Source organism: Lonchura striata, chromosome 5 (genome assembly GCF_050655825.1).
Source record: "Lonchura striata isolate lonStrDom1 chromosome 5, ASM5065582v1, whole genome shotgun sequence".
Classification (NCBI taxonomy): domain Eukaryota; kingdom Metazoa; phylum Chordata; class Aves; order Passeriformes; family Estrildidae; genus Lonchura; species Lonchura striata.
Genome location: NC_140707.1, coordinates 43,583,401 through 43,602,500, shown reverse-complemented (window position 1 = coordinate 43,602,500; position 19,100 = coordinate 43,583,401). Strand labels below are relative to the sequence as shown.

General features: G+C 37.1%; 1 protein-coding gene across 9 annotated transcripts in view; it reads right to left on the bottom strand.

Moving 5' to 3' along the window:
• Positions 1–19,100, bottom strand: part of MEIS2 (Meis homeobox 2) — a 190,181-nt gene that overhangs the window by 153,237 nt on the left and 17,844 nt on the right. The gene's annotated exons all lie outside the window — the stretch shown is intronic.

Below are 19,100 nucleotides of genomic sequence, written 5' to 3'. Positions count from 1 at the left end.
TTATTTCTTCCCCTACTTGCCCCAGCCCTCCTCCTTCCCTTTCCTAACATCTGAAAAAGAAACAGCTGATACCTTCTGTGTCTGCACACTGCAGTTTGTAACTTGGATCTGTGTGTCTGAAGGGTAGCACGCTGTTCATGCAGGTTTTCATGAGAGTGGTACCAAGTGGTTTACAAAAGTAAAGGATCTGAGTGGCAGGCACATCAGGTATTAGCAATCCTTCAGGTACCTTATTAGACAATGAGCCTATTTAAAAGCTAAGGGCTTCATCCTAATTTCATACTGTCTGGGCCCTGAGTTAAACTCTGCCTTCCCACCAAGACAAAAGCAAGCTAGCTTTCAACATTTCTTCAGGAGAATCTGCTCCGTTTGGGCTCATCCAATTTGTATTTGAAGAGCCATGTAGCCAGGCGGGTGCAAGGATGGCAGCCAGGACAGCCCCAAGCCCCTGTGGATGGTGGGCCAGGACAGATAACAGCATTCCCCACCTTCAGAGCATTCTTCCTTAGGGTGAAAGGTCACCCTCACAGATGTCTCCAGCAGACACTCCGTTGTCAAAAGGTTGCATCATGCAATTCATGCAGTTGCTCCTAACAATGCACTGTTCTTATCCAGATACGTAAACACGTTGCAGTTCTAAATAATTTCCTTGTTAAGGACAACTTGTTTTTTTCCCCCGAGTTTTGTTCAGTTATCAAAAAAGTAAGGAACACTGAGGAAAAAAACAGTCTGACTCCCCTTTGCCAATTCACAGCTTAAAAATTCTATTTTCATTTTCTGTCAGGCTATTCAGCACAAGAAGATGTGTCTGGTTTATTCCCACAAAAGAGAAATAAAACCATCATATCCCAAAATGTCTAACAGTAAAGCATATAGTTCAGAGCCAAAAAAGCTCACATACTTGGTGAAATGGAAGATTGTAAGCTTTTTGTCAGAAAACTTACACAGACAGAAAAATTTAATGAAGAAATTCATTTCAGCTTAATATAGTCTATTCCAATTTCTTTCATTCAAAAGTAACAAACATGTACCCTGTGTGGACAAGTGCAAAAGAGAAAATTCTGTGTTCCTATATTATTTACAAATTAATGTTTGCCTGGTGCAGAAAGTTTATTTCTCAGGAAACACTTCAGAAATAATAGGTCCTGGTTGCTGCAGTAGCTCAGATCTTTAATTTCCAGTGTCTCCATATAAATAGTATGACTAAGATTTCTTCTTTGTTGAGTGCAGTTATTCTAAGGCAGTTTGAAGCTATCACACATAATACAACACAAGTAATTTCATTCTAGAATGGATTGGAACAAGCTTATCAGGATTGTTATCTGTTTATAAATTATATATTTAACAGTAAAGTAAGACAGACATGGCTGGAATGTTACACATGGGGAAACACGATTAGAGATATGCCAAATTGCTCAACCTAATCCCAAGCAATAGAATCTTAAGGGCACTGGGAATTTCTAGAAGAATTAATCATTATATGTTGTAAAAAGCTCAATTAAATACCCTTAGAAACCAAGCAGAGATTCTTTCAGACCTGTCTGCAATATGTAGTCCTCTCAGCTGCAGAATGTTTGCCTCCGAGCATCCTTTCTCTTCTCATTCCTTTAGATACTGAACCTATGGAAAGCACACTTTGAGAAAAAAAAATCTTCAGTGCTTTCATGTCTCATATTTTATACACTTGGCCATCTTGAATTAATAGGAGTCAATGAAGATGCACATTCTTAAAAACGGCTGCAACTTCATTGGTCTGATCTACGAACTTTAAAGACCTTCGTTTTATGAGCTCTCCTCAGGGTAGGTATTTCACTGTTCGAAAAACAGGGTTATGGACTGTTAAGTTAAGCACATGTTCTGCATCAACATTTTAGTTTCAGCAGGTTATTTGGTGCCAAGTTTGCCAGTCAGTATCATCAATTCAAAATATGTGCTTGTTTGTTTTTAACAGGTGTTTTGAGAACAGCACAGGACAGGAGAAAAGCAGTGTTAATATATTCATTTAGTATTTATCCTTAATTCTGAAAAACGCCTTCCGTCTGAAACATGACAAAATTTCACCTCAGGTGTTTAAGACACATAGAGATGGAGATGAAAAGGAGTGCAAATAAGTACTTCTGTTACTTTATCATCCTGATGATTTGTTCACTCATTTCTATTGAACATTTTTTCTCATCTAGTAATTACAGACCTGGGTTTACATATGGTATAACCTGTCTATTTATAGAAAACTACCTTTTACTGTGCAACTGATGTTGATGAAAAAAGTAAGATTGAAGCTAAAAACCCAGCACCCTTTAGATAATTGAACATAACCATGGACATTAACTCAGTCTGTTCTTCTGAAGATTGTTTGAGTTTTCATCACAGGACAAAGAGGCAGAAGAAATTAAAACATCTAAAACCAAAATTGGCTTATCCACGTCAGCTGTGCAACAGAACCAAAATAGTTTGCTCTTAAAACTGAGTAACAGCAAAACATACCAAGAAGATTTACACAAGCACCACTGTCACGTTTGTGGGTCAGTTGAGATGGTGCATCACAATTTTACAAAATACACACACACAGATACACACTTCTTGCAGGTGTTATCTCAGACTTGGTCTGCTGAGAAGCCAAGTAAATCCCCACAGCGACATTTGAAGGTTTAAAAGCTCAAGTTTTTGTTTCTAAATGCCTATGAAAACATTGCCTATGCTCAGAGGCCTTTTAAAACAAAACCAAAGCTTTTAAAGCTTCAAAAGCGGTCATGGGAATTTGCTCATCAGGAGGGAATCCTAAATGAAGGCCAAGATTCAGTGGATTCCCCTTGACATGAGAAAAGCCATAGCCTGTCTGCAGTTCTACAGTTTCTTGTAACAGATGTGGGCTGATTCAAGCAAAACATGATAAACCCCTGTTCATGCTTTATATTTTACAAAATCAACTTTTAAAATGTTTATGTCCCATTATTCTTTGCTATACTATTAAACCCCCCCAAAAAACAATATTTCCCCCACCCCAAACCTACCAAACAAGGACTACAACATTACAAAAAATCACTCCTACCAAAAAAACCCCTACCTTCATGGATACTTAAGGCAACTATGACAGCACCTTCCAAAGCCATTAACTTAAATTAAAAAAAAAAAAAAAAAAAAAAAAAAAAGGAGGGGTGGAAGCTAAGCTTAGAATTTCTAATATTATAATCTTAAATATTTCTAGGACAGGAAGGAAACCAAATGTTGGTTTTTAATATACGGGAGATGATTTAGAGCACGCTATATTCTAATGCTATGTTAAAGGCCTAAACTACTTTGAAAAACTTTTTATTTTTAAAAGCCAGTGTTTTCTATCTATGACATTCTAAAAAAATCCCCAAAAAAAGCAATTCCTAAAAAGTTGTTTAAAGGACTGTTATAAAAAGTCAGCTAGAAAGTAAAATTTGAGTGGATCAAGCCTGCCAACTCATAAATAGCATAAGAACCCTGGTGTAAATGAAGTCTTTCTTCTGAAAGTGCAAGATACAGCTTTTACTCAGCTTTAAGGTAGAGCACATAAGTAAAAAAAAACATTATTTCACCTGAACTTAACAGCAACATTCCTGCCAACAGACCTTTTGCCTTTTCTTTTGGATGTAATTATCTCATTTTGCTCACAGAAGTTACACTTTGCTCCATTGAAATAAGATAGACAACTGAAGAACAGTTAATGAGAATGGAGAAGGCATAAGATCAGAGGAGATTATGTTGGGATTTTTTTAAATTAAAAAACAATATATTTCTCAAATAATCTAAAATAAAATTACCCATGTTATAACAAACAGCTGTTTGATGGCAGAACTGGAACAGAGGACCAATACATGGATCCTCCACTGGACATCTGGCCATGAGTGAGTATGTCCTGCTCATTACAGGACCCTTTACATCCAAGAGTACTACAATGGCAAGCAAAGCAGGTCCCAGTGGTTGGTTTGAGGGTTTGCCTCGGCTGCAGGGTGCTCTTTGTATAGTTTATAAATTACGTGCTGTCTCTTAAGAATAACTGAACCTTACAAGGAAATTCTCTAAGGAAGCATGTAAAATGTTTATATGTGAATAAACAAGGAAAAAAACCCACACATACACCTACTAAGAGCATGAGCAGCTCCACTGAGTTCACGTAAGACAGTCATGAAAGTAGCAAGAGAAACAAACTCAAATCTGTCCTCACTGATTATATGAAGACAAATTATATAGAGATATTTTTTTACCACACAGGCACACTAAGATTGAATCAATTCTGCATTCAGATGTACAGACTGTGCTCCCACCAACTCCCACTGAAGTCAGAATTTGACCTATTGTGTACTTTACATTCACATCAATGAAGTCACTAAGAATGTAGAAAATTGCTTTAGAACGATATAAAATATATACTAGTTCTAAAATAAAAGGACAGTTTATTTCTTTTAAACAAACCAGATTGATAGCCATTTGGAAGAGCTTAAAGGAGGGTTAATTAGCATACAGTAAACCTGAATTCTGATAATGTGGACTTCTAGCTAAAATGACATTCTCTTTGGTGGTCTTATGACTGTAGGATTAGTTTACAAGAAAGTAGAGAGGGGTTTGAAACCAAATCCTGAATGTCAGTGATGAATTACCAGATTAGAAAGGCCTGCCCAAATTCAGATTCAGAAGGGAAAACAAACTAACAAGAAAGGGGCAAATATGTAGCTATGGCTGAATTATAGATTAATAGCATGAATGAAAGATCTTTAGAAACAAAAAAAAGGAATCAAAAAAGCCCTTCTTTCATAAAACCTTGCTCATACACAGAACTTTATCCGAAAATATGCTCAGAGCTAGGAATATGAACTGCTAATAACATCTGACTCAGGGAAATAATTAGGATAGCCAATTCACAAATAAATGAAAATGTTTCATCTATTATTGCAGATATGAACCACAGAATATTTTCTTGACATAGATAAGGTAGGATGAGTTTCATTTTTCTGAGAGAATAAAGGAGAAAACAGGAGCATATAGAGTGTAAGATAAACAGCATCAACTGTGTCTAAAGTGAGTTGTGAACTTAAGAGAATTTCCCTTTAAACTGAAAGATTGTCCCTTAAAACTAATATGATACACTAATACACTAATAGGATACTCTTTATTATGTCTTTTTAACTAGAAAACTGCATTATTACTTCTCTCTTGGATGAAGTATGAGCACTGCAGCAATTTTTTTTCTTTTTAAGATCCTTTCAAAAGCAAAAAACACAACATACTGAATTGTAAATCGTACAGGATGTTAGCACAGATCAGCCTATCCCTGTTTCCCTAAAATGAAAGACATCTATAAGCATTAAGCATTTTGGTAACCTCTAAATTTTGTAATACTATAAACTTATAGAAGTTACCTTTTTACACAAAATTGATAAAAGACTGCTGACTAAATATGTCTAATAAAATAAAGCATTAATTAACACTTTGCATCTAGAAATGTGTCTAAATTTACCACTGAAAAAAAAATATACGAACCAGAAATATTTTCTTACTCAAATACGTTTTCACATTGTGACAGATGTTTTGCACAAAATATACTGTCTGAATACACAAAATGAATCTTAAGTGAACTCAGAAGCACATGAAACAAAATCAAAACTCTGATAAACTAAAGTAGACAAAACATATCAACTTTAAGGAAAAAATTTGTAGCTTTCGATTAGAGCAAAAATGTCAAGTAAAAACAAATCCTACAAAGGCTGAGGTGGCCAATATTAACCTCACTGTGGACTTCTTGATTTCAGTAACAGGACTTGCAATATGCAAAGTAACACAATGTGATAGCTTTTGCAAGACTGAGGTCCTACTTCAGCTGCAATAGGCACCTCTGAAAATTGAAAATCTATGCTGAGATATACGTAGGAGTTTCAGTCCTTTGCCATTTCTTGCCTAAAAAATATTTGCCATCTCCACAATGCTAATTATTGCATTAAGATCTTTAAAATGTGCCAGACTATAGTCTGGACTTCAACATAATAGTGATAAATGAAAATAAAAGGCATTAATGAAGAAATAATATAAAGGTGACAGCCTTTGGCTGTAGAGAACACATGGAGCTCTAATAATTTTCTCAAGGCGGAGAGCTGACAGTTACACTCATTGGGTTTTACATGTTCTATGGCCTGAGTGTTTTTCATTCAAAACAGCTTTATTAACAATCTGAAAACACTTAAAAACAAGAAAAAAGAATCCTGCTATAAAAACTGACATCCTCCTTTTTTACTTTTTGCAATAATTTTCTTTATATAAAATACTAGCAAAGAAAAAGAATGTTTGTGCATGAGGCGGATGCACAGCATACATGGTTGTTTTAAATAAGGGAATTATGTACACAGCTGAATGGAGGTCCATGAAGACTAAGCAATATATTCAAGTCAAAATTGCTGTTGTCTCAGTGAAGCACTTGGGATACTGTTTGAGCCCTAGGACCTCAATATTTTAGCTACTCTACAAATAAAGCACAAGGACAACCCCTACCTCTTTATATATGTATGTTTTTTTAACTGGCAGAAGCCCAATGTACCTCCATTGATTTCAGATGTATTAGGAAGGAGGGGCCTGATTCAAAGCTCACTGAAGTCAACCAAAGTCTCTTTCTGTTGATTTAACAGGCTTTGGATTAGTCCCTAAATAAGAACAGATTTTGGCTCAGCTAAAGGATTTCACTTAAGCCCTCTGCTTGTTCAAGCATCTAGTAGGAGCTAAGAGAACACTGTGGTCCTTCTGAGTAGGAGGCTGTGCTCATTCCAAACTATCCCCTTTAACAGATGTACAGGGTCAGGAGTCCTGCGAAATGGAGAACCGTCAGTAAGTGGTAAATCTGAGGTGTGAGGAATTAGGAAGGAAGATTCAAGCTGAAAAATTTTGATTTGTGCTATTTGCGCGATGTTCCATCCTCTTTAGGCAGGAGTGTAAAATTAGAGAGGGAGTTCATGTGAGTTTCCCAATTTTACGCTCGTAAATTATTTAAAATCTTAGCACCAAGTCCTGCAATAAAATTATATGTGTATTAGCCATATTCCCTCTGCTGAACTCCCTGTGAATGAGTGCTGCCTTTAGTCAAGATATGACCAACTTGCAGCTGTATGTGGAGAGGCCCAAGGAAAATTTAAATATATGTAATTGCTTAAACAAGTGTCAGCATGGTAAGCTGGTGGGCATAACACAAGCCTATAAGAAAAAGTGCACTCTTTACTTATTTAAGAATTAAATGCCAGGGTTGTCAAAAAATTTCACGGTACAAATCACATATTAATAGAGAATTTGCTGAATTCCCCTGTCTCGCTTTCATGGCTGCTCCACCAATCCTTGTCAGTTATAGCAAATGCTTTGTTTACACAAGAAAATAGAAGACCCCAATCCTAGCCTGTGCATGAGGAATGTATAGTGCCAAGGGTGTACAAAGGTAACCATCCATAAAATAATTTGAGCTCATTCCACGAATTATGAGGCCAGCAGTTTAGGACAGCACTCAGTGCAAGTTTAAGCATCTGGAGTTAGCAATGGACTTCAGCTTCAGAGCAGCTGGGAAGTCAGTGAAGCAGGGGGAAACCACTTTGTCTTGCTCTTTCTTGGGCTGTAGGTAGGAATAGGGTCACCAGGGCCATTGTGCCAACTCTGCCACCAGACAATTTCCCTGAGTTAGCTCCTTATGCCAGGGTAAAGACAACTTCACAAATAACCTAAAACCAGACAGGCTTTGGGGCTGTACCCATATGTATCAGTAAAAACAAAGAATCATTTACTTTCTCCAACTCCACACCTACCTGAATTAATATACTGAGTACAATCAAACAGAAACAGTTAAATTCCTTAAAGTTTGAGTTTACTGCAAAGCTTTAATCTCTCCAACAGGGAAATTTTCAAAACTGTTGGCATTTCAAGAAATTAACTGAACTGAAAGCACAAATTAATTTTTCTCTGAAGCTCAATTTAACATATAAAAACCACCAGAGGAGAAAAATTATTCAAAACTTCATCGTGCAAATATAAAAAACCCCAGTGCTTATTAACATTTGTCCTCTAGAATGTAGGGTATGATGAAATTTTGTTTCAAAATATATTAGGAAATATTAGAACTTTATGGCTTTTTGTAGATCCTACATGTCTTAATGACACTAGTTCCTATGGAAATTATAAAAAAACGAATAGGGTGGGTTTTTTGTGTATTTATTCTTTAAGATAGGAAAACGATGCTCTGCTTTCATTCTTTGGGATGCACATGACCCAAACTTTGCATATCTGAAAGCAGTAGCACTTCTGCTCTTGCTACTGATTCCATCCAAGAAGGATCGAGATCTTATGGGAACAATGCCTTTTTCTTCTCTCCTCTGAGAAGATTTACACAACTGCTTTCAACTGACTCACACTGCCTTCCTTCAAACCTCCTCTGGACAGTCCTCCACTGATTCATGAACAAAAGACAGATCTTTCATGAGTACTGTAACTGTGATCAACACACCTAGTTGGTGCATTTTAAAATATTATTCTTAGGTTCTGTAGAAAGCCAAGCTACTAAATCTAGATTGGTGTGCTTTAGACTAAAGATGGTAATAAATAACTGTAAAACAGTTTTGTAAAACACAAAAAGGTCATCAATTCACCCTCAAACAGATAAGATGCATTTCATAATTAACAAAAACCACCTAATAGGAAGCAGACTATTCATGATAGTGCTGCCATCTCTGATGCCCTCAGCTTTTATTCTTAGCCACCACTGTCTTTGCATCTGCTGAAAACTCACAGGCTACAAAGCAGGGGGTATACTACATCTTCTCATGCCAGGATGAGAAAAATCAATGTCCATGTTTAAAAGACAGAGCTATTGATGTGCAAGGTCACTAAGCATCACAACCCATTCTATAGCTCTAGAGTACTAAGAAATTCCTAAAGAAAAAAACATAGCAGCACATTTTATAAACTTGTTTAAAACTAACATTACCCTTGAGTCCCTAGGAGCTAAATATGAACACAGAATCCAAGTTTTCCTTGGTCTATAATTGCTATGCTTGGTCAAGGGGAGAGAAACAAAACCACTAAACAAGGACTACCCATATATAGTGATACAATGATTTTTCAAACATTGGAAACACCACTTTAGACTTTTCATCTTTATGGAAAGGTCACTAAAGAAGTGGTGATGTGAGCCATGCCATTCGTTCTTTACTACTTCATATGCCTTGTTCATTAAAAACAAAGTTATAATACAAAGTTTAAAGATCAAGTCTATTTCGTTCCCATGTATTCACCTTCATGGAAAAAAAAAAAAAAAAAAAAAAGGAAGTGTTTGAAAATAAGCAATACAGTAACTTACAAACCCAGAGTTTATTTTATGCAATTAAAGGACGCCAAAAGAAGAACACACTTGAATTTTCTACATAAATATGCATTCCTGGAATATCAGAGCAGTCCACAACAACAGATGACAATCCTGCACAATTCATGGACCTCCAGTGCCCGCTGCACAGATGGGGAAGAACACATGTCAGAGGGGGCAGGTAACCTACACAAGGTCCCCTCAGATTCAGTTCTGCAGTTAGCTGCTCCTGGGTAGACAGACACACCTTTATCTCATGAAAGGCTGAGAACCTCCAGGGGAGCCCACCAAAATAACAGATGTCTTCCCAGTGACCATACTTGTTATTTGGATAATGCCTGCGGGTAGTGGGATAATTAAGGTGGCTGTCACTGTCCCCCTGTATTATCCTCTCTTTATGACTATACTGCTTTTTTTATAGGTCACATAACTCCAGAAAGTTGCAAGTCTAAATTTCTACATGTGTTTTCAGGTGTACTTTGTTATTCTTGTAAACATTTTTAAATACTCTTTTACATTTACCACATACACAAAGACTTTCACAAACCAGTAGAAAACACTGGTTAAAATGGCAAGCATTTATTTGAAGATGATATCCTAAAACACATAGACATTCATCTGATTTTTAAAATCCTCAGCTTACCAAGACTTACATGTAGATGGCTTGATTTTTACTGAATGAAAAACCTATCTTACAGCTTTTTTCTTTCACTTAAGTGAATAGGAAGGTAGAAAATAGGAGAAATTACTCAATTTAACCTATATAAATCTTCCTGCAACCTCAGTTCCAACTTTAACAACCTGTAGTACCTGTTACTAGAAATTACACTAAGAAAGTATATTTAGACACCAGATTTAGGGTTATTCATACCCTGAAATCAGTTACTTAAATTAGAAGTGATTTTATAAATGAAAACCAACATTTTACAGTAATTCAAAATCAGAATGGTTTGAAAATTCAGAACTGTAAACAAATGCCATCACATTATCACATTAAGAGTTAGATAAACACAGCTGTCAAATCTTCACCTGTCCTACTTCCCCTGCTATATAGATATAAGAGCTGCTCAGAAGCTGTAAGAATCACGGAGTGGTTAGCATTCTTCTTCTCAGGGAAAGAGACAAGGCATTAAGACAAAAGGCCAGCATACTGCAATGTGTGGTGCCATAATGCAGTGTTTGATGCTCTAGAGGGCCTTCACAAGTACTGTACAGCAAAAAAATCAATTGAAAATCAGCATGATAACAGAGTATGAGTTGCCCTGTAATAGCCTTAAGCCCCACAAGGCTACCAGGGTCCCTTTCATTCACCAGGCTGCCCTGAGCTGGGTGAGCCTGCCCTCCTGCCCTGAGCACTCTGGATAGGTCAGTGCCCCATGGCTTTCACCTTCATTCTGGTTCTGGTAGAGCTAATTTTCTTCACAGTGGCTATTATGGGGCCATGTTTTTGATTTGTGCTGAAAACAGTGTTGATAACATAAGGGTGGGGTTTTTCTGTTGCTGAGCAGCGCTTGCACAGAGGCTGGAGTGCACAAGAACTTGGGAGAGCACACACCTGGGATAGGTGAGCCCAGCTCACCAAAGGCTATCCCCACGCCATACAGTGTATTGCTCAGCATACAGAGCTGTGGAAAAGAGGAAGGGAAGATGCCCAGAGTGATGTAATTGCTGCCCCAAGTCACTCTTATGCATGATGGAGCCCTGCTTCCCTTGAAATAGCTGAACTCCTGTCTGCTGAGGGGAAGAAATGAATTAATTCCTTGTTTTACTTTACCTATTACATTGTCTTTATCTCAAACCATGAGTTTTTTCACTTTTACCCTTCTGATTCTCTCCCCCATCTCACTGGCAGGGGAGAATGGAGAAGTGACTGTCGGGTTGAGCTGCCAGCTGGGGCTAAACCACAACCACCTTGCACAGTAAGAGACACTGACAGTGGCTCTTTTAAATTTTTAAAAGCGGAATTTTATTTTTCATGGCATAGATTGGAAGGCTTTCACTTCTCTTGCTCTCTTTTTTTTTTTTTCTTAAATAAATGCCTCCTCTAAGTAAACCTACTGATTTTGGACTGCAAACACCCTCAGCATTAAACAGATCCCTCCAATCCTACGGCCAAAGTTACAGAGGTGATTCCTCTGTCATGTTTAGCAAAGTACAACTCTAGATGTACAAGAGAAAGAAATACTGTACAGCTCCATGTAAATTGTTATGCATGCAACAAAATGGGCCTACAAATATTTCACTCATATGGTAGGTTTAATTTCAATATTTCTTTAATTACTTTCCAACAATGTCTGGTTTCTGTTGAATTTACGCTAGTACTTGGCATTTGATGCAACCCCAAAAAGATAAGATACATATGTCCCCTCTTCACAGTCTTGGCATTTTTACCTTAACTCAGGCATTGAAGGAATTGGTTTGAAAAATTACCTTGCTGATTAGAAGGGTTTTCTGGTAAATATATTGCATTAATCCTTACATTCGGAATATGACATAAGGTATACAAACGTTCAGTCTCACTCAACAGCAACATATCATGGCTTAAGGAGGACATGTATGCTGATCTCTGTGAGCAAAGAAAGAGCTAATTGGGAGATAGATTCAGTGTGATTATCAGCTTGTTTATGATAAGGGAGTACTCTTCTGAATAGCACTGTAAATTCATTCCCTGATTGTGGTGTTAAACCACAGCTCACCCCTCCCCCCCCCCCCCCCCGCCTTTTTTTTTTTTTTAATTTGGTTAGAAGGGGCTTTAAACTATTTTAAGCAGATGACAGTGTCATGCCTTGATTTTCGTCCATCTTAAAAAATAAATCAGCTACATGAGCCTGATGTCAAATTTCACTTTCTAATCGGAGAAAGGCACATTTTAACTGTTTACTATAAGAACACATTTGGGTAATTTTTCCCCATGTCATTATGAACATTAGACTGACCCAATTAATATGAGATGTTTCTATGCTGCTGGAACAGACCGTGTTACAGAAAGAGCCATTTGCACAACCTGTTCATGATTATGGGCCATAAGGACACAAAGATGGCATAGACATTTGCGGACCATCTGAATTCTTACAGAGGAACGGAAAAGAGGGGGAAAAAATTTTGTTAGCTGACTGTTGTGGGTCATGTTTTTTAATCCAGAGTATTGGACATGTAACACAGCAACAAGAGCTGATCATTTTGTTTAATCACCTTTTGGATCTGTGCCAGATGGTCTCTATTGAGAGCGCTGCAAACAGAGAGAGATGAACTGCGCCTAACATGCCACTAGAGCTTTCCCGTAAATGTCTGAGAACTGAATCCAACAAGAATTTAGTCTCAGAGCAGAAAGGGATACATTTAAAAACTATGTGCATTAACTATACTTTTCCCCATAGAATCCTCACTTGGCATGAATAATTTACCCTCTCTTATGCTAATGGGATCATGAAAGTATCCCTGTGTCTTTAGTGCAGCTATTCTCAGCTTTCAGTAATTACCCCACCCAGTGAAAATAACATGGCTCCTGCAGCTGAGCGGCCTACCGCTACCTGGCAATTAGAGATCATGGCTGACACAGGGCGGCCCGGCGATGGACACTCCGGCCTCGCAGCCCCCGGAGCCGTCGGAACATTAAAAGCCTTCCACTGTCAACATTTCCGTCATTGCTTAGGATCAACATGAAGAGAGCAGCTCCTGCAAGGGCATTTTGATTTTTTACGGATGACACAGAGTATTCCAATGTACTGTTCAGGCAGGCCCATATAAAGAAATAGAAACATTTCTTGGACATCAACAGTTAAAATAAAGCGTATGGGTTGTTGGTTTTTTTTGGGTTGTTTTTTTTTTTTTTTAAATAAGAGCTGTCTTAATAAAGAGGGAGAGAATTAAAAAGTCAATTAATGAGTGTCCTTTGGTATCTGACAATTTTATCTGCTATACAAAGGAAACCCTGTGGTATTTCATTAACGAAAAGTTTTTATAAAACAATTACAAAGAACTAGGCTTTGACCTCTGTCCACAGCACTCCATGTTAGGTAGTTCACTATGTAAAAATTATCAGGCTAAAACATCTGGGAAAGAAAGCTATGAAACAGCAGGGAACGTGGCTGGTTTATTGTTTATCTTTTGTTTATGAGGCAGTATTCAAGTTTAATTACTACTCTAAATTAAACTCTAACAGGCATCAGGAGACAACCCTTTACACAACTATGTTAAAAAAAAATCCAGAGATTCCAACACTAGATCTTTGAAATGAATTGGTATATATAGGAAGAAATTAGTCTGTAACAACACAGGAAGATACTTAAGCACTTAATAGTGTACGTTTGAATGTGTTGCATTTTGAAGCCATTAATATTATAGCAAACATGCAATTATAATTTAGTGAATGGGATGTTATCTAGCATTTGGAGGCAAATTGGGTTATGCTGAATGGGATCTGAGAGGGAAGGAATAGCCTAAGGGGGAGTCCTACCTTTGTATTTTGAAATACAAATACATAAATAAATATATAAATGCACATGTACACATACATATATTTTAAAATACCCAGAAACATGAAATCAGAGACAAACCTCTCCACAGTAACAATCTCTTAAGTGAAATAATGTACTTTTTTTCTCTGAACATTCACATACAAAAGTGGAGGAAGGAGTTCACTATGTTTACCGTAACAGTAAGTGACCAGTTTTAGATGAACTTAGCTGTAGGAAAAAATAAAAGTTGAAAGCAACTAGCAAAAGATTATTCCAGATGGCATCTGTCATATTGTATTTAGGGTTATTTTAAAGAGATTACTGCCACTATGAAAACATTCCATTGACAGAGTTTTACTAGGTTGCTTTTGAAACCCCAGCAAAACATACTACAAATATGGAAGTAAATGCTTATGTAGATTTTTATCTACATCTAAATATACAAACCTACATGGATTAAAAGGTAAGAGTGAGGTGAGTAACTTGAATATAAGTATAGTCTTTTAAACACCACACACACAATCTCTAAGCTGTAATTTAATAAAAGGTGAGGAATCTGCAGTTGCTACCAGCATAATCATTAGATAACTGTACAGTGAAGTGAAAATTCACTATGAAATTTTAATGCTACTTATTGAACAGTGGGTAGGGACACACATCTCTTTTGCAGTTATTGTTTAATTCCTGGAGTCAGCAAACATTTATTTTTTTATGCAATAGAAATAAAAGAAAGGATGTGAGAATATCAAAATTTGACTATATTTAGCTAAGCTGGTTCTGGCATGATCATGGTTAATGTGCATGTGGTGTGCAGTGTGAGCTCAGCAGTTACTGGGCCAACTGTCTCAGTATTTCTGGGAATTCTGCCTATTCACAGTGCAGGGATTGTTCAATTGCTGCAAAATGTACAAAATGAATTTTACAAAAATGAATTGTAAGGAAGGCCCCATTACAACGATTTTACAGCAAAGATGTCAACATCAATTTTTCTTTCATGCATAGCTAATGATTAAAACAACATATTCTATTTGCCTAAGAATTTATTTCTTATTGGCACATCAAAATATTGAAATCAAAGTTATCTTTACCCTTATTACTCACTGCTGCTGAACCCACACCATTGTTTAAACCATGAAAAAATAAAGCAAACTTGGCAAGAAATACTTAAAACAAAGGCCCATCAATATTCTCCAATTTGTCAACATCTCAATTACAGCAATGGAAAAAATGTAAATTTCATGTGCTTTGAACACTAAGGGGTCTATTCTTCTGTCAGTGCACATGCGTAACTCCCATCACCATTAATGGGAATTACTCATACATATCAACACAAGGATGGGCCCCTCAAACTTGAAAGAAAAAGATGAATTAATAAGGGCTACTCGCTTCCTGTATCTTCCTCAGTTGAAAAAACTCATTGTTCTTTAAGAGTTTTTCATACTTCATACAGTTCACCTTTATGAGAGCTGTGCCTTCTGAAATAATGCATCTCCAGTGAAGCATTATTTATTAGCAAGTTTGATTTTTCAGTCTGGATGTTTGAGCCTGCCTTTCAGGAATTTCCTTTCTTACAGAAGGCAGCTCTTCTTCAGTAAAACCATACTCTAGCGCTTTATAGGTAAAAACACAAAGGAATAAAAATATGTTCTGAATCTTTATGATGAATATGCATACTAGCTTCAGCAGGCTTACCATACTTACAGAACTAGGGAAAGGAAGTTGTAGCATTAACTTTTGGATTAGCTTCCAAAGACTTTGCATGAATATATTATTTTTTAATTGTTGCTAACATCAACATATCCCTCTCCTTTTTCTAACTACTGGAGTTTGGTTCTAAGCTTTGTGTAGTGCTAGTAGAGTTTCTAATAATAAAATAGACCTTTGGACTTTATCACCTAGTCTTGTAAACAAATTTGATTTACATACTATCTTTATTACAGGATGGTATATACTGAAGAAAAAAATAATACTACTTAATTTTTCCAACAAGCATCAGTCCAGAGAGTAAAGGATGCTTAATTTCAGTCAATATCTTAGTTGACTTTGTCCTGAACCAGATTATGGAGTCTTTGCCAAAGAAAGCTATCATGTACAGACATCAAGCTGGCACAGAAGTACTTATAAACTACTTTGAGATTTGCCCTAGAGAGTAGCCTCAGATATTATTTATAGAGGGGCAGATCATTCAGCACAAGTAGTTATGTTAAAAAAAAATTCAAGCTCAAAAAGCCACAAAACTCACATGTGTAAAGTAAAGTAGATGTGATACTCTTTTCTATTTTTACTGCTCTATAACCTATCAGAATTTTCTAATTCCTGGCTTCTAACTTATGATCAGGTTTGTCACCCCAGGTTTAACCCTAAAAAGACGCTGAACTTCCTGAAAGGTCCAGAAGGAACACAGTCTCCATCTAACTTGGATGGATCAGGCCCTTTGAGTGAGTGAACTAGAATATGACAGATCAGGCATACAATCCTGGTGCCATAAAATATGAAACTGAAATTATTCCCTGGTGCTTGCCTGTAGACCGCATGTTTTTAAACCTTAAAAAGATTTATTTCCCATTTTTCATGCATAATCTGCCATATTCATTATTTGCAATATCCCATAAAGAAATTAAATAGGAATTAAAGTCTGGGAGCATCATATCCATCACAGTGGTACAAACTTATGCCAAATTCTAGAAGTCATTTAGTCTTTTATGTAAAGGCAGTGGCTGTTTTCACTTTGTTTAGCAGAGAATAAAGAAAACACAATACCCCAGAAGACTTTCAGATGTGTTTTTTCCTCTCCAAAGAAAAGGGTGGATGATAAAGCTACACACACCTTTTAATCTTCCACTTAGACTTTTTACACATATATTCCTTGGCAAAAACCCCAGGGTCTTCTCTTTCCCCTCCCCTTCTCTCACCCCCTTTCCTGCCATCTCCCTTGCTATAACTCAGCTAACCCAACAGAACCAGTCAGTTTTAAATTTCAGTTGGGACCCCGGTGACCTGTTAATGAATCTACAGAGAGGAGAAAAACTCACAGTGTTGAGTTATGCCTGGTGTTGCTAGCTGACTTGGAGTCAGAAATGCTTGAAGCGTTAACGTAATTGCAAGAATGTGAAAAATGAAGCGTTGGGCTCCTGAGCAAAGCGAAAGGTCAAAGCAAGCCCTACACAAAACAAGTCTCTGGAAGATGGCCTCATTAGACCATTAAATCAGCTTCTCCTTTTTCTCCTTTGTAAGATGTTTAGAGTGTTTTATTTTTATTATTGGACACATTTAACTCTTTCCAGGGCAGGGGGAAAGTAGATTGGACCTACTACATAATTACTAATCTTTAAAATTGTATTATACACCATTGATTTGCATTTGTGGATCTGAACTGGGATAAAGTCAATAACTGCTTGGTGGATTACAGATCACTACTACTTTGGTTTGCCAGATGATCAATATGTTGTGTTGCTTAGTTTTCTGTTAAACAAGTGAGGTGACATGTTAAGAACAACATAGACACTCATCACTAATAAAATTAGGATAATCTTTCAACATTTACTGCCTGAAGGCCCTTTACTTAACTCTTCAAATGCCAGCATGTTTCTAATAATACCAAACACAGACTAGATTAACATTCTTGATGCCAAAGGGAGCCATGAACTGTAGTGGAGAGACTGTCCTCCATAAAGAGACAAAATGTCTACACCTTTTTATTTGGTTCAAACTGTAAAGAATTATGGATGGGTTCTTACAGGCAATAAATGTGTCTACCTCACACAGAGAAAGTCTGAAAAAAAAGTCATCACTCACCCAAATTATTTCCATCTTCTCCCTCCCCAAAATATAATAAAAATAAAATAAAATAATAAGAATTTTTTAAAAATATCATAGGATGCACATCATACACTAAAGGCAAAAGCAGAGACCCCTGGAAAAAGTGCTCTCAAAAGCCAGAAGAGACTGACTCTAGGATGAATCAATCTCTGCTGCCACCAGGCATTAGTGGAGAAGACTGTAAGTTACTAATGTAACCCAAGACTCTCTAATGAGCTCCCATTTCCAAGAAGTCCTTTGGGGCAAGTGGAATAAATACTTGAAGCAGCATTTGTGGAAGTTCTCAGCAAAACTGCAGGGAAACCAAGTTGATCCAAGTAAATAACTGCACTGGAATAGCTCAAGAGGGCATTTATCCTTCCTGGCATTGTCTGGGACCAGCTCACTGTCTCAGGAATTATAAAGTAAAGGAAGAAGAAGAAAACCTAATGAAAATTCAAGAGAGACCTCACTCTCTTTATTCTTTCCCAGGGCTGAGAGGGTAAAAGCAATCCAGAGCCATCTCCAATGGGAATTCTGCTGGTCCTGTAGAATAATCTTTCATCTGCTAGCACCTGAATGGAATCAGTTTTAAGCAAGCAAATAATCTGCAACACCAAGAACTTTAGCTACAATATACCACGTAAACATTTGATCAACAGTATCCTGGCCTATGGCCAGCCAATAGACATAACACCATTATGCTGTTTAGCAGTCAAGCTCTCCCTATCAGCTGTTAAAGCTGTAATGGTTCATGCTGGATCTTGTACATTTACAATTTAATCCCATAGCAAAAAATCCTTGTGACTCATTTTGGAGTTGGATCACACCCTGTGCCATGGCCGCTTTCTATCAGCAATAGGATTATCAATGTATAAACAATTCTTACAAATAGAAGACAAAACCAAACCACTCTACCAGAAACAAACTTTGCAAATTCCTAGAACCACAATGGGTTCTAGGAAGCACCAGATCATCAGGCAGGTGAGGGAAACTAGCTCTGTGCCAAGCAATGGGCCGTGTGAGAGATATGAAATCATATATCTCTTCTGCTGTCTAGGCATGGCAAATATCATGGAGGGAGGCAGTCTGCAGCATGAGAATAGTCAACACAACTCTAGCCTTGAATGCTTCTCCTTTTGCCAGTTTTGGGTGGGCACATGGGCAAAAAGACAGGTAAAATACTGCAGATGTAGGAGAAACATCTCATGATGAGACCCTATCATAAAACCTTAAAGAGGTAATGTCTCTCTCACTGGCAGAAGCTTACCATGTCTGCAAAGAAAAACAAGAATGGAGTCTACCTTAAACTCTGGACTAAAAAAAGAAATCAAAAAAGGAGAAAAAAGAAAAAATCAACTCTTGAGTCAAGATCCAAGAATGACAGCAGGCCATCTTTATCCAACGTTTAGCACTGAGGGCTTGACTCTTACATCTTCTGGAGTCAGTTATTCTTCTAATGAGCATGTGTAAAACACTATCATAACAGAATGACAGCC